This window comes from Marmota monax, unplaced genomic scaffold (assembly GCF_021218885.2).
Source record: "Marmota monax isolate L192 unplaced genomic scaffold, Marmota_monax_Labrador192_F-V1.1 WCK01_AAM20220418_F8-fsc00011, whole genome shotgun sequence".
Taxonomy (NCBI): Eukaryota; Metazoa; Chordata; class Mammalia; order Rodentia; family Sciuridae; genus Marmota; species Marmota monax.
This window is the reverse complement of record NW_026693082.1, coordinates 12124713-12139930: the sequence shown is the minus strand read 5'-3', so window position 1 is coordinate 12139930 and position 15218 is coordinate 12124713. Positions and strand designations below refer to the sequence as shown.

At 32.4% G+C, this 15218-nt stretch overlaps 1 long non-coding RNA gene across 1 annotated transcript in view; it reads right to left on the bottom strand.

Annotated features, from left to right (window-relative positions):
* LOC131424529 (uncharacterized) overlaps positions 1 to 13078 on the bottom strand; it is a 68417-nt gene extending 55339 nt beyond the window's left edge. Inside the window, exons 1-2 of the long non-coding RNA XR_009227743.1 lie at positions 12993 to 13078; positions 1376 to 1448 (exon numbers count right to left, since the gene is read on the bottom strand). This is a non-coding gene — a long non-coding RNA (uncharacterized LOC131424529). The remainder of the gene's footprint in view (positions 1 to 1375; positions 1449 to 12992) is intronic.
* Positions 13079 to 15218: the final 2140 nt, after the last annotated feature.

Sequence of the window (15218 nt, the reverse complement as noted above, 5' to 3'; positions counted from 1 at the left end):
CCATGAGATTTCATTATTTTATAAACAGCAACAAATGAACGCTTCCTCCTAGAGTGTAATTTGCATGCATAGAAAAATGGTAAACACATTGACAGTAGTTTATTATTACTGGAAGGAAATGAAGAGAAATGAATAATTATTAAAATTAAATTCATAAAATAATTTTCCCCAAATAATTTCCTCTGATCATAAATGCTCTTTTAAAATTTTTAGATGTGTGATATTCTTTTCTTTCTTCATTTACATGCTTGATTTTTTTTTTTGCGGGGTGCTGGGTACCAGGGATTGAGCTCAGGGACACTCGACCAGTGAGCCACATCCCCAGCCCTATGCTGTGTTTTATTTAGAGATAGGGTCTTACTGAGTTGCTTAGCAGCTCGCTTTTGATGAGGCTGGCTTTGAATTTGCTATCTTCCTGCCTCAGCCTCCCACGCCTCTGGAATCACAGGCATTCACCACTGTGCCCAACTTGATATTATATTTAATATCACTTTATTTATTGTCAGAATATTTTAAAGCAGACAAGATTCTCATTTGGATAACTCAAACAAACAAAATTTAAACTAAGTTATCCAAACATCTGATTTAGAAAAAAAAACCCAAACTATTGTTTTTTGATAAAACTTATACTAAATCTGTATCTGTGATATTTAATGTAATATAGTAAAATGGATAACTGGAGTAATTATGTTTAAATGTCAAGACTAAATTCACTTCTATTAAAAGTGCAAGAGGGGGGCTGGGGTTATGGCTCAGTGACAGAGCGCTCACCTAGCAGGTGCAAGGCACTGGGTTCGATCCTCAGCATCACATAAAAATTAAAAAAAAATAAAAGGTTAAAAAAAAGTGCAAGAGGAAAGACTGACAGGGGAAGCACAGTAAAATGCAGAAAAGAGTAGTATTTTGATCTCCGTATGACCCATTGCTGTTATAAGCTCTGTTAAGTGTTTGTAAACTGATTTCTTTCCATGCATAGGGGAAACATCAAATCTTTTGGTTTGGATCTGCTTTTTAGTTCTCTAAAAAAATAATCATATTACTTTTGAGCAGCCATAAAATTTCACAAGCCATTATCAGAAAAGTCTGAGAAGTTCTTTGGGGGATAAAGACAATCTAAACATTACCATTACTCGAAACCATCTGTGCAGAGTTATTATATATGAACCACTTTCAAGTTTCAGAAGCTATAGAGTAAAATCTTCAAGTCAAACACTGAGAACATGTGAAAGACTATATCAACAGCCATCAAGGTTTGTGTAATACATAGGTAAGGAAAACAAACAAAAAGTGCAAAGTCTAGAGACCACATCAAGAAAATCAACATCATTGGGGTCATTTCTGGCTTTAGCACAATACATAAAGAAACAGTACTTACCCTGAGTTTACAATACAAGGACACATCATCAATCACTTCACTATAAAGAATGCATCTCATCTGTATTCCATCCCTAAAGAAAAACAAATACTCTTGTCATAGTCTACAATTTTACAGTAAATGCCAAGATGAAAAAGACAGAATATATATTATAAATAGAGCAAGTTCATCTATTGGCATGTGTGAAGTAAAGAAAACAGTAAAAGTTTAGAAGAATCACAGGGATAATAGCAAAGGAGGATTCCAGTTCCTCAATACTGCTAAACCTCTTGGCTATTAACTCTTTCATATTACCTATTGTCTTATTCTTTCTCTTAGAACCTTTAAACTGCTTTCCCCTGCATTCACTTGTCCTTACAGCCATCAGGCATTGTAATTCTACACATAATTTAGTCACAACAGTAATTGTTTCATAGAGTCAATATTCATTTGTGTTTACCAACATATTTACTTCATTTTGTTTTTTATTCTTCCCTGCTTTTCCATGTATTTAACTTTTGTCCTGTCTGCCTGAAAAAAAAAAAAGAATCTTCTTAGTTAATTCCTTTGATTCAGGCTGGATGATGATATATATTCTCTTAATTTGTGTCTGTCTGAAGTGCTTTACTTCATTTTCATTTTTGGAAGTTCTCTTGACAGTGTACAGAATTCTAATTTAGTAATTATTTTCTTTCAGCAACTAAAGAGTTCATTATATTGTCTTCTGATTTCCAACATTTATTTGAAAAGTTAGCAGTTTTGTTCCTTTGATGATAGTATAGTTTTTTTTTTCTCTTTTCTGATTGCTTTTAAGATTTTCCTCTGGTTTGGGTTTTCAGAAATTTGTTTACTCAATATCTAGATGTAGTTATCTTTTTATTTAGCCAACTCTGGATTTATTAAGCTTTTTGCATATGTAGATTGATACCTTTCAACAGTTTTGAAACATTTTGGCTATTAACTCTTTCATATTATCTATTGTCTTATTCTTTCTCTTTTTTTCTGACACTTAAATTAAGTATATGTTACACTATTCCAACACGTCTAATAATTTTGCTCTGTTCAATGCATTTTAAGGATTTTACACTTTGTGCTTGAGTTTAGATTTGTCTTAAGAAGGAGACAGGCAGTGAGATTCAGGCTATCCTTCCCTTGACCTCCACAAGATTGGCCCCCTAAAATTGTTCAAGTTGCACTCTGCCTCTTTAGAAGGCTAGTTCCAACCCTGTGGTCCAGAGCCAGCACACGCCCTTGGATAACAGCCTCACAATTCCAAGTTGTCATTCTAGACTGATACAACCACTAAAATTGTTACTTTAGCTTACTTTGCCCCCATAGGCACTTTCTGTTAGGAAAGCTCAATTATTAGCATGCCCACGGAATCAGCAAATGTCCCTGGGTACTGGGAACCGTTGGTTACTCGGAAATTACTGGAACACAAGATTCTCCATTCTCTGAAATATTAGTTCAGCTCATGCTCATTCCTTCTAAAGCTGTCTGTGCGATAGGACTGGAATAATTTATCCAATTTCTTCTTGTTTTAATAGAAATATTGGTCTGCCATTATTAGTTATGTCTCTGCAAATATAAAATTCTCACCCAGTGAGCAAAGTAATTAACTATATTTTACTTGTGATAGCCTGCCTTCCTCCATTTCTCTCTTCCTCCCTTCAATTAAAAAGAAAATAAATATATACACACATACTAGGTATATATGAACCTATCTATCCATTCCATATAACAATGGTAACATTAAAATAATTTCCTATGCCAATCTTTTTTTAATAGTAGGAAAGTGATCTTTCATATTAGTATATGTGATACTTCATTTTAAAGCTTCTTCCATCCTATAGAGGCTCTCTTTTTTGGCACAAAATATATATCCATATCCAACTTGTCTATTGGAACCAACTTTTATTAGAGAAGGAAATTTAGCTATTGATCAGTATCTTAAGTAGTCCCACAATTGACTTTTTTCTAATTTATCATGTTATCATTTAATATATTTTAAAAATTGTCATAATTATCTTTAGTTGTCCTTTATTAATCTAAAGTTTGAAAATCATGATTTCAAATAATGTATGGCTGCCTTCCACTTTTGAAAAGACTCTGCTTTTGGAGGGATTGGGAGAAACCCGGAGAAGTGATTACTGTGTTACAACTGAAATCTATTCCATTCTGAAGGCTGGTTCCCCAGCTGTGAGGTTGTTGGATTTCACATTCATTAACTCTGAGAGCCTTTACAAATATCATTCGCATGTGTGCACAGTCTCATGAGGATTTGGTCTCTGACTTGACCAGTTTGAAAAGCTGACAAGCACAGATTCTTTAATAAAGAGCATCCAAACTAAACTATATCCTTCCAAGCCAGTCAGTGACTTGGACAAAAATGGCCAAATCCAGTCACTGGGTTTTAAATAGGGAAAAACACATCATATGAGGAGATTTGACTCACATTCTATTAGAGTCTGTGAGCTGCACCAACAGTTAGATTATGTGGGATTTTGTGAAATATATGTTACTTAATTAAAAAAAAAGAGGAAATGGAAGAAAAAGAGAGAGGAAGTAAGTACATAAATAAACAAATCATAAGCCACAGACAATTATGGTCTTTGCTTAGGTTAAATATTTTAAAATAATAATTAATAGAATTTGCATTTCACAATATATTTTAAGCTTACAAAGTGCACCTACAAATAATTAAATATTTGGAATTTGAATACTTCATATGTATGAGAATAACCACAAAGGGAATTTAGTGATTTGTATGTTAATATTATACCCATGTGTTCACATAAGACCTCTAACCATGACTGATATTATAACATGTTCTTTTATTTATTTTTTGGACGTAGTTGAACACAATACCTTTATTTTATTTAGTTTTATTTGATGCTGAAGATCAAACCCAGGACCTCAAACATGCTAGGCAAACACTCTACCGCTGAGCCACAACCTCAGTCCCTGATATTAAAACATTAATAAAATAATTGCTGAGTGGTGAATGACAACAACTTTGGAGAAGATTGCTTCTGGGTTATTGATAATGTCTGATTTTTATTTTGGTTTTGAGTACTTTTATATATTCCAGTCATAAAAATCGAATAACCTATACATCTAATGATTATTGTATTTTTCTCTTATACTTCAGTTAAAACATTTAAATAGAAAAAAAATTATAGTAGTAATATATGCTCCAAAAATTTGAAGAAATTTTAAAAATATCAACCATACTTTTATCCAAAAGTTCAAGGCTAACACACATTTTTACTGTATATATTTCCAAAATTTTCTATTTACATATGTGTAAATATATAATATACATATGTATAAGTTCTGTTATAATGAATGGATGGATAATTCGATGAGCAAATGCACTAATGAACTAATGAATAAATAACTCACCCTTTAAGAAATTTTCAGTATCTTCTCTATCATAATGTGATACTAAGAGAAAGATAATAACTTTTTCCCTATACTTGAATTTTGTATGAAGTCAATTCAAACCTAAAGTCATAATTCCAAATACATTACAATATTTTCTTTTAATATCATGGGAGGTAGCAGTTTACACAGGTCACCACTGATGTTTCTTTTGGAAAGTTAAACTGCCTGCTTACCACTTTTTTATTCAGTCCATATGCCTTACTCACCCCTTGTGCTCTTTCAATGAAACTCCCCTTGAAGGCAGAAACAGCATTTTAGTATTAATCTTAATGTACCACTCCCTAGTTCCTAACACAATGGTTTGCAAATCCTGGCTTTTTATACAATGTGTGACATGTACCTGACAAGAGCACTTGATATTATTTAGTACTTGGATATGACTGAAGAGCTCTCATCAATGAAACTCAGTGCAACAAGTCAATCAATTTGTTGCTTGCCAGTTTGGACACATGGTCTACACCTTTATGATTGAAAATAGGGAGAAAAAGAGTAGCCTCTGTTCTCAAGTATTATCTAATTTGACAACCAAAGGCACATAGATATGATTTTCCTGCTTTAAGAATATCTAGAGCAAAACAATATAAAAAATGTTTATGTACTGCTATGATAAAACAATCAAGAAAAGTTTATGGAGGTTGGGAATAATTGGAGAAAATTAATTCTATAGATAAGGTGTATACTGAAAGAACAGAAAAAATCATAATTTTAATAATACTTACACTGTAATTATAATCAGTAAATGGCAAAACTCTCATTAATACTACATACTTCTCTCTTTCATTAGCCATATATGTGATTCATGGTTTCAATATAAAGTAGTAACTTCATTGGCACATGTCACAGCCCTGAAAGCCTTTAATTAGTTGCTCTGGTGGGAAACATTTGTTTTTAAAAGAGGTATTTAGATAAGCTTACACACTGAGGCAGGATTCTGTGCTGTGTGGCAATTTAGAATCTTTTAAACTAAAGTTTAGGGGACAAATGTGCATACTTCTTTATACATCTCCAGAGAGATGTGAAAGGAATATCTGGTTGTGATTTGGGATCTTTATTGTAATTATAACTCTTTTTCTTTATTTTTGTAATTTAAAAAATTAATTTCAATATTGTTTTTAAAGATTTGGGTCTATTTTTTTCTTAACTCCAAATTTTTCGTATTATCTCTTCTGCAATGTTGACATCAATCTCTAAATCATTGTCTTTTAATTGTTTTTAAAATGGGCTTCATCTTGAGCTCAATTTCATGTAAATATCTGTATAGTATATAAATATTTGAATTTTATTTTAGGTACTTTTTGATTCATAATATTTATTTCTTCTCCCTTTGGCCAATAATAAACTTAATAATATAATATAAACAGAATGCATAATTATTGGTCAATAATAAATAAACATTACAGTTACATAGCTAAACATAAATTAAATTTACACTAAATATTAATATATAATTAAATATAACTAATAAAATATAAAATTCACAAAATTAATAATTTTGGCTATAAGCACTATAGAAAGAAATCCATTATATTCACTTTTACAATATAGAGAAACACAGTAAATAGCTGAGCAATTATTCTGATAGTTTATTTAAAATGAATAAATAAAACCTAAGGCATTAGAAAAATTTATTTAAATATCAAAAGCAAAATTACTAACTTAAATTTTAGAACAATTTCACTACACTTTTAAAAGCTAATAATTTTTCTTCATATAACACAATGACACACATGGTGGTTGACAGTTAATAACTTGTTTGCAACAAGATAAGCATCATATGGGAAAGACTTCCCTATTTCTATTCCCTTCTGTCTCTCCTCAGTCTTCCACCATCTTGTTAAAGTTCTTCCAAAGAAGTTTAGTTGTTTTTTTTTTCTGTACCAGGGATTGAACTCAGGGACACTCAACCACTAAACCACATCCCCAGCCCTATTTTGTATTTTATTTAGAGACAGGGTCTCATTGAGTTGCTCAGCACCTTGCTTTCTTCTGAGGCTGGCTTTGAACTTGCAATCCTCCTGCCTCAGCCTGCCAAGCCACTGGGATTAAGGCACACACCAGCATGCCTGGCAGAAAGAATCTTTTATCCCTATCTCTATCACACACTCATTCTTTTCCCAGAAGAAAAGTATGAAATAAAATTCCATTTCCAGCATGGCAGTCAATCAATGAATCAATTTTAAAAGCAGTGGGGAAATGGGTGCTATTAGTGTCCAACCAAAGCCCTTGGTTCTTCAAGGAGCACTCTACCTTCTCCTTGTGCATCCCCCCTGAATTTGATTAGCTCCCAATGGCACCAGGAACTCTCCAGTTGTCCTGCCCATGTCAGGATAGATCATACCCTGAAGCACATTTTCATTACTAGTTCAAGCCACACTCTCCCGTCATGCTTCACCATTATTAAAGCTGAATTTTCAGCTTTATTTCATGTCTATTGTTCGATTTGTTGAATCTAAAGAGGGGGCAGGATTAATTGGCCTCCTTCAAACCCAAACCATATGACATGATACAAACACAGCCTAAATATGCTGTCTTAGGGTAACTATGTGCTCCTTCAAATGATTTGGAAACACTAGACCTGTAAAGAGATAACTGAAAGGTAGCTACAAAGACAAACAAAGAGAATCAAATGGAAATTTTATAACTCAGCAATAAAATGTCCACAATCAAAAATTTGTCAGATGAGATTATAAGAGACTGAATACAACAAATGAAAGGATTAGTAATTACGAAGACAAAGTATTTGAAGTCACAAGGAGAAAATGGATTGGAAAAAAAGAAAATAATAAAGCCTTAATCACCTATGACCTTCCAGAGGAAAGGAAAAGAAAACCTGGACAAAAGTATTAGAAGAAAAGTTCACTAAAAATTTTCCACACTTGATACAGGAGCAGCATGTAAGGCCACAAAAGTTCATCTAACTTTAGCAAAATATCTATAAAGAAAACAACAATTAGACAAACATTGCAAAAACTAAAGAACAAAATCATAAAAGCAGACAAAACCTAATGCATATTTCATAGAAATATGAAATGACATCTGACTTCTGAACAAATATACAGGCTGGGGATACAACTAACCAATGTTTTTAAATGTTATAAGAAAATAAAAACTTGTCAACTAGTATTCTATAGAGTCATCCTTTGGTCTTAGAGAGCATAAGATGATTCCAGAAAACCCCACAGACAGCAAAATCAAGGATGCTCAAGTCTCTAATTCAAAATGATGGACTATCATCCTGAATGCTTTAAGCCATGTTTAGGTAACTTATAAACCTAATACAATATAAACGCTATGCAAACAGTTGTTATACAGTTGTTATACATAGTCATATTCAGAGAATAATGACAAAAGGGAAAAGTCTATATATGTTCAATAGAAACCGAATATATTTTCCAGATATTTTCAATCCAAGATTGGTTCGATCTGTGAATGAATAGGGTTAAATGTATAATATAAAGTATCTTTCAAAACTGAAGTTGAAAAGAAGGACATTTTTTTTGGATAAACAAAAGCTAAGGAATTTGTTACCTGTATATTTACTATGCAAATAATACTAGAAGTTGTTCTTATGATGAAGAGAAATAGAGCTACTCAGACCTACAGGTAAGAATAAGCTGCTCTGAGAATGCTAAATGTGTGAACAAATGCAAAAGAATATTTTAAATTCTTTTCTTAAATTCTTAAACCTCAATTGATGTTTTAAAAATATTTTTTAGTTGTCAGTGTACCTTTATTTTATTTATATGTGGTGCTGAGAATCAAACCCAAAGCCTTACACGTGCTAGGCAAGCACTCTACCACTAAGCTACAACCCCAGCGCTCAACTGATTTTTAAAACAAAAATACTAACAATATGTTGATGATTTGGTATTATAAGTAAAATACATGATAAAAATAGAACCAAGGTATATGTTAATTCCCTCAAGTCATTGCACATGTTATTCATGACAAATGTATGTGGTTTTAATTTGTCAAAAAATAAATTTAAAACATTATCATGATCATAAAATAATTTCAAAATTAGAACTGAGTTATGAATAAGTCAGAGTTCCAGAAAGAAAGGAGCTACACAGAAGACAAATTTCAGAAATTAGTATGGTATCTCTTTCAGCCTGTGTTGAAAGCTAGGTATTAGAGTAAACTCCACAAAACCAGAACAATTATGACTGATGAGTCATATGCTAACGAAAATTCCAGAGGTAACAGAGGGCAAAGGAACATTTGTCCTGCAACTAACCAGAGTGAGAGGTTTCATTGATCACCCAGGTACTTGCTAAAATCCCAAAAGCATTGAACCATAATCATAAGTTTTAATTATGCCTAAAATGAGGCAATATAGACCTGCCATATAAAAGCTTAAAATTAAGACTCAAAAAGATAAAACTTAGCTACAAGTAATTTTCCTGCCAGAACAAAGTCCAAAATTTCAGGAAAAAAAGAAAAAGATAAAAACATGGACAGTAACATTCACAATAGAGTGTACCACAACAAAACCTGCTAGACGTACCAAGAAGCAGGTGATTTGGCAGCAGGAAAATAATAAGCCAATAGAACCAGACCGCAAAGTTAAAATGAAGAAAGATTAGCATAGTATGTTGGATGATTTGAAGGAAAACAAATATCATGAGAAAATGCAAGGTATTTAAAAATAAAAGACTCAAAAGCAAGCATCACCACTGGAAAATCCTGGTTGGGAGAAACAGCTCGGCAATGCAGAAGACAGGATCTGTCAATTTGAAGACATAACAAAAGAAATTAACGAAATTGAAACAAGGAGGAAACAGTATAGAAAAAGAAATGGGCAAATCATCAGTGATCAGTGGGAAAAAATGGATAAAGAATATGTGGTGTATATACACAATGGAATATTACTCAGCTATAAAAAAGAATGAAATTATGGCATTTGCTGATAAATGGATGGAATTGGAGACTATCCTGCTAAGTGAAATAGGCCAATCCTCCCCAAAAGGTGGGAATGGAAGAATAGAAATTCATCAGATTAGACAAAGAGGAATAAAGGAAAGAGAGTGGGGGGATGGGAATATGAAAGACAATAGAATGACTGGACATAACTTTCCTATGTTCATATATGAATACATGACTAGTATAACTCCACATCATGTACAACCTCAAGAATGGGAAGTTATACTCCATATATGTATAATGTCAAAATATACTCTACTGTCATGTATATCTAAAAGGAACAGATAATTAAAAAAATAAATAAAATGATTTGAAAAACAACCAGCCTGACCATTAATCAAATAGACCATATTTTGAGCCATTAAATGAATTTTAATTAATTTTAAAAAGGATCAATTTTATATAGTACACTCTCTATAATGAGGTAAATATGAAATCATAACAGAAATATACCTGATATTTCCCAAATATTTGAAAAGTGAAAAATGTACATATAAACAATTTATAAGTTAAAGAAAAAAAAAAGCAATCTAACATGTTTGTGACTAGAATCTAAAATCTGTGTGTGTGTGTGTGTCACTAGTAGGAAGGCAAACAAAAAACATTTGAATTGATAATAATAACAGTAATTTTCTAAATATTTTAAAACCAGAACGCACAGGTCAAATAAGCTCAATGAACCGTCAAGTAGAATAAATACAAAATATGTACCTGGGGGCACATCACAATCAAATTGCTGAAATCATTGTTAATGAAAACGTCCTTACATTAGTCAGACTGAGAAAAATCACATTATTTCAAGTAAATAGTGAGAAGAATTACTGTAAAATCCTCATGAGGAATTATGTAAGCTTGAAAAAAATAAAACTAGAATTGTGTAGATAATCAAAAATGATATCCTTTAAAACTGAAAGCAAAATAGACTTTTCCAAACAAATGAAATTTTAGTTTGTTGCCAGAGGATTTACTGTACAATAAATCTTAAAAGCAATTCTACAGAAAAAAGGAAAATGGCTTCTGATAGAAACATGGATCTACATTTCCGGAAATGGTACATATGACACACTTATTTTCTCACTCTTTAAATTCTTTAAAATATCATTAAGTATTTAAAGAAAAACAGAATATTATTACGTCATTTTCAGAGCATGAGAAAGTAAGATATATGATAACAATAGCACAAAGGTATAGGAAGGAGAAAGAAAAGTATACTATTTAATATTCATATATGTGAAGCAATAGAATTTATTACTATTATTGTTATTTTAATTGTACATATTATCAAGTACAGTCTGATAATTCAACACATTTATAACAATGCATAATGATTAAATTGAAGTAGTCAGCATTCTTACTTTTTAAAAATGCTTGATTATCATGTAATAATTATATATATTTATGGAGTATAGTATGATATTTCAATATTTCTATCTCCTTATCATCACTTTGTGTTTGGAGCCTGTAAGCTCTTCTCTTCTAGTTATTTACAAAATATATGATAGGTTATTGTGAACCATAGTCACACACCTTGCGAATAACACTAGAAATTATTACTTCCATCTAACTGTGTTTTGGATAAACTGATAAAGAAAAGGTGGTACATATACACAATGGACTACTATTCAACCACTAAAAAAATCCTGATATCCTATCGTTTTTATCGAAATGAATGAAACTGGAGGACATTATGTTCAGTGACCTGAGTCAACAGGAAGACAAATACCCCATTTCTATCTCACATATGGGTTTTTAAAACGTCAATAGCAATATAGAATGGTGATTACTGGAGGCTGGGAGAGGGAGGAAAATAGAAGGAGGTTTGATAACATCTTCCAAAACACAGTTGGATGGGCGTAGAAGGCTCTCCTGTGGAGATAAACAGTGATAAATCCATCATGAAAATTGTCAGCTCCTGTCAGGTTTTAAAAGCAAGGCCCAAGTATTTCCTGTCTCTATAACTATAATACAAACTCTGTGCATGAGTATCCAGCAGTCACACACACTCACACAGAGAGCTAGATTAAAATACAGGAATATAATCAGTCACAATACTGTAAACATTCACAATAAGAAAGTTACAGTGGTTATACTAACACCAAGTAAAGAAGATACTAGAATAAAAATCATTAGCAGAGATTTAATAATGATAGGACAAAGATGATTTGATAATCATCAAGAAGATGTATCAGGCATGAGTTAGCATTCACTTAATAGCACAAATACAAATGTGCAAAGTTCATTCAATAGACAAAAGGATAATCTTGTCTACAAATAAAACTGGAACCACAGCTAGAAGAAAATAAGGAACCATTATGATACATCCACAACACCAAAAGCAAGATTCATACAAAAATAAAAACAACAGTAAGCTGGACTTCATTGAAATTAAAAAGTTATTTCTTAGGGTTTTTTATTGGATAATTATAATTTTACATAGTATTTGGGTTCATCGTGACAAAATCATGCATGTAAGAAAGTTTATTTCAATCCTTATCCCTCTCTTTTCCTCCCCTCCTCCTATTCTCTTTCTTGTAGTCTTCTGATCTTTCTTTCGCGCCTTTATTTATTTATTTTTGATTGACACTTTCCACATACACATAAAGGTGAAATTCCCTTCGGTACATTTACATGATGCATATAACATGATTTTGTTAAATTCATTCCATGTTTCTTCACTTTGCCCTTCCTTTCTCTTCCCTCTTGTTCTTCTACCCCACTAATCTTCCCTGTGTACTTATGATACCTGATCACTTCCTCACCATCTTCTTTCCCTTATTTTACCCTACCTCACACATATGAGAAAAATTATCAACCCTTGTTACAGAAGCACAATTCACACTAACCAAATTATGAAATCTACCTAAATACCTGTCACTAAAGGGATCACTAAAATGCAGTATATATACACGATGGAGATTCACTTAGCCATCAAGAATGAAATTATGGCATTTGCTGATAAATAGATGGAAACAGAAAATTATACTAAGTAAAATAAGCCAGACTCAGAAAACTTATTTTTAAAAGAGTTTGAAAAGAAACAACCACAAGAAATATTTTCAAAACGTTATATGTGAGAAAGGACTTGTCATTAAGACATAAAATCTCAAATTCAAAAGCAAAACAAATGATCCAATAAACACAAAGACAAATGATTTAAACAGTCCCTGGACTTGAGAAGATATATAAACACCCCCATAAGCCTATAAGGAAATGTTTAGCATCATTATCCAGAAAGAAAATGCAAATTAAAACAAGCAGGACTACTCACCATGAGAATGGCTTAAATAAAAAACGTTAACATCAAATGTATGGGTGTGGATCAAAAGGAATTCTCATATCCTGCTAGTGGGAATGTGAAGCAATAAAATGACTTTTGAAAGTTGTTTGGCAGTTTCTTAAAAAGTTAAAAATACACCTACCAGACCAGCCAGACATTTCACAATTAGGTATTTAAGTCCCAAGAGGATTAAAATAGATGTTCACACAAAATCTGAACATAAAGTTCATAGTTACCTGATTTATAATAATCAAAACAATCTAATGTCCATCGGCAAGTTATTGGATAAGCAAAATGTGGTACATCCATACAAGGGAATAGCACTCAGTAATACAAGGAATACATGCAAGTCTATAAATAGGTCTCAAAACCTGCTGAGTGAAAGAAGCCAGATTTTTAAATATAGTCTAACTTTATTTCTAGAAAATAGAAACTATAGTGACAAAAAACAGATTAGTACATGACTGTGAGAGGGGATGGGTTCACAGGATGAAGAAACTATTCATTATTTTGATTGAAGTATATACATTTGCCCAAAGAAATCAAATTTTACACTATAATGGCACATTTTAATGCATGCATTTATATCTAAAATGTTAATATGTTTTGCAGTCTGGGGGAAACAAGAAAAATGTGCAAGTGTACTAAAGAATATGAGAAAGTTCATAATTAAATGCCAAAATATTCAAGAACAACCTCAGAATCGACAAGAATGAGAAAGATTTATTTGGGCTGCCACTAACAGGATGAAAGTTTAGGACAGAACAAAGAAATTCCCCATGTGGAACATCATAACTAAAGAGGAAAGCCTGTAGAAAGTTTGTGTGGTGAAACTTTAATTTCACCTTTGGTTTAGTTATAAGCAAAGCTTAGTATCTTTGGCACTAGATGCTGGACACTGCTTTCCTGGGGGGGGGGGGGAATTCCACAAAGCATTCTAAAACCAATCTCCAGGGCCAGGTTGACTTACACCTCTGTAAGAAGTGGAAACATTCAGGTGTGAAATGTTCTAACATCTCTGTGTTTGGGCTCTTATACCCATGGGGACTGACATAAATGTCCCAAAGTGGAAAATCATGTAAAGTCAGACTAACTTGGTAAGGGTCATGGTCATAGCTCATATGTAACAGAATAATGTGACAGAATGCGGAATGCTTTATAGGTTGATGAATAGAAGTCGTATTGAAAAGTTAGTTGTGGGCTGGGGTTGTAACTCAGAGGTAAAGCTCTTGCCTTGCATGTGTGAGGAACTGGGTTTGATCCTCAGCACCACATAACAATAAATAAAAAAATAAAGGTATTGTCTCTATCTACAACTAAAAATATTTTTAAAGTAATTTCTTAAAATGTTCATGGAATACTGACTTAAATTGGACATTAAAACCTGATTTCCTGGTTTCAGTCCTGGATCCCGTGAGATCCCATGATCTCAGTTTGTCTAATCTTGATCATCTTCTATGGTTTGAGTCTTTGTTTCTTTATTTTTTTGTTTCTCCTTTTCTTTTTTTTTCTTTCTAAATGAATTTCGATTCTTACAGAATAGGAGAGATGAACAAAATAGTAAAGCCACTGAGAATTACACAACAATTAGTGGACAATTACCACCATCCTTTTCAGCCTAAGATAGCTGATCACTCATTCATTTCTGCTGAAATTCAGCTGCTTCATTTCATGATTACTATGTTTTCCCAGATCTTTATTAATTCATATTCTGGAACAATATCTTGGCAAATCTTCAGACTCTTGTTTTCTTTCTCTTCAATGTGTCCTGCATACTGCTGATACATTCATTTTTAAAACAACAAAATTATTCTGGCCAGGTTCCACATAAAATGTTTGCCTTATCTTTAGTTTTCAATTATCCAAAACTATTACCTAAAATCAAAAACAAAACTTAAAAAAAAAGACATGATTCTCAAACATATCAACAACATAGCAGATCTAAAACATTCCAGAGGTAATCAGAGAAGAGCCTGTAGCTCAAGGATCATATGATAGCTTGAAAACTCTGCAGATTTTATGTTAAAATGATGCTTTGATGCCTTTCTTTGACAATCCCCTATGTATGCACACACACACACACGGGGGGGGGGGAGAGAGAACACATCACATTAACAGATAAAATTTTCAAAATTAATGAAATATAAACAAGTACAAGATAAATATCATAAGCAGAAAAAGAATGGAAATCTAAGATGGTAGGTGGGGCTGCAGCTA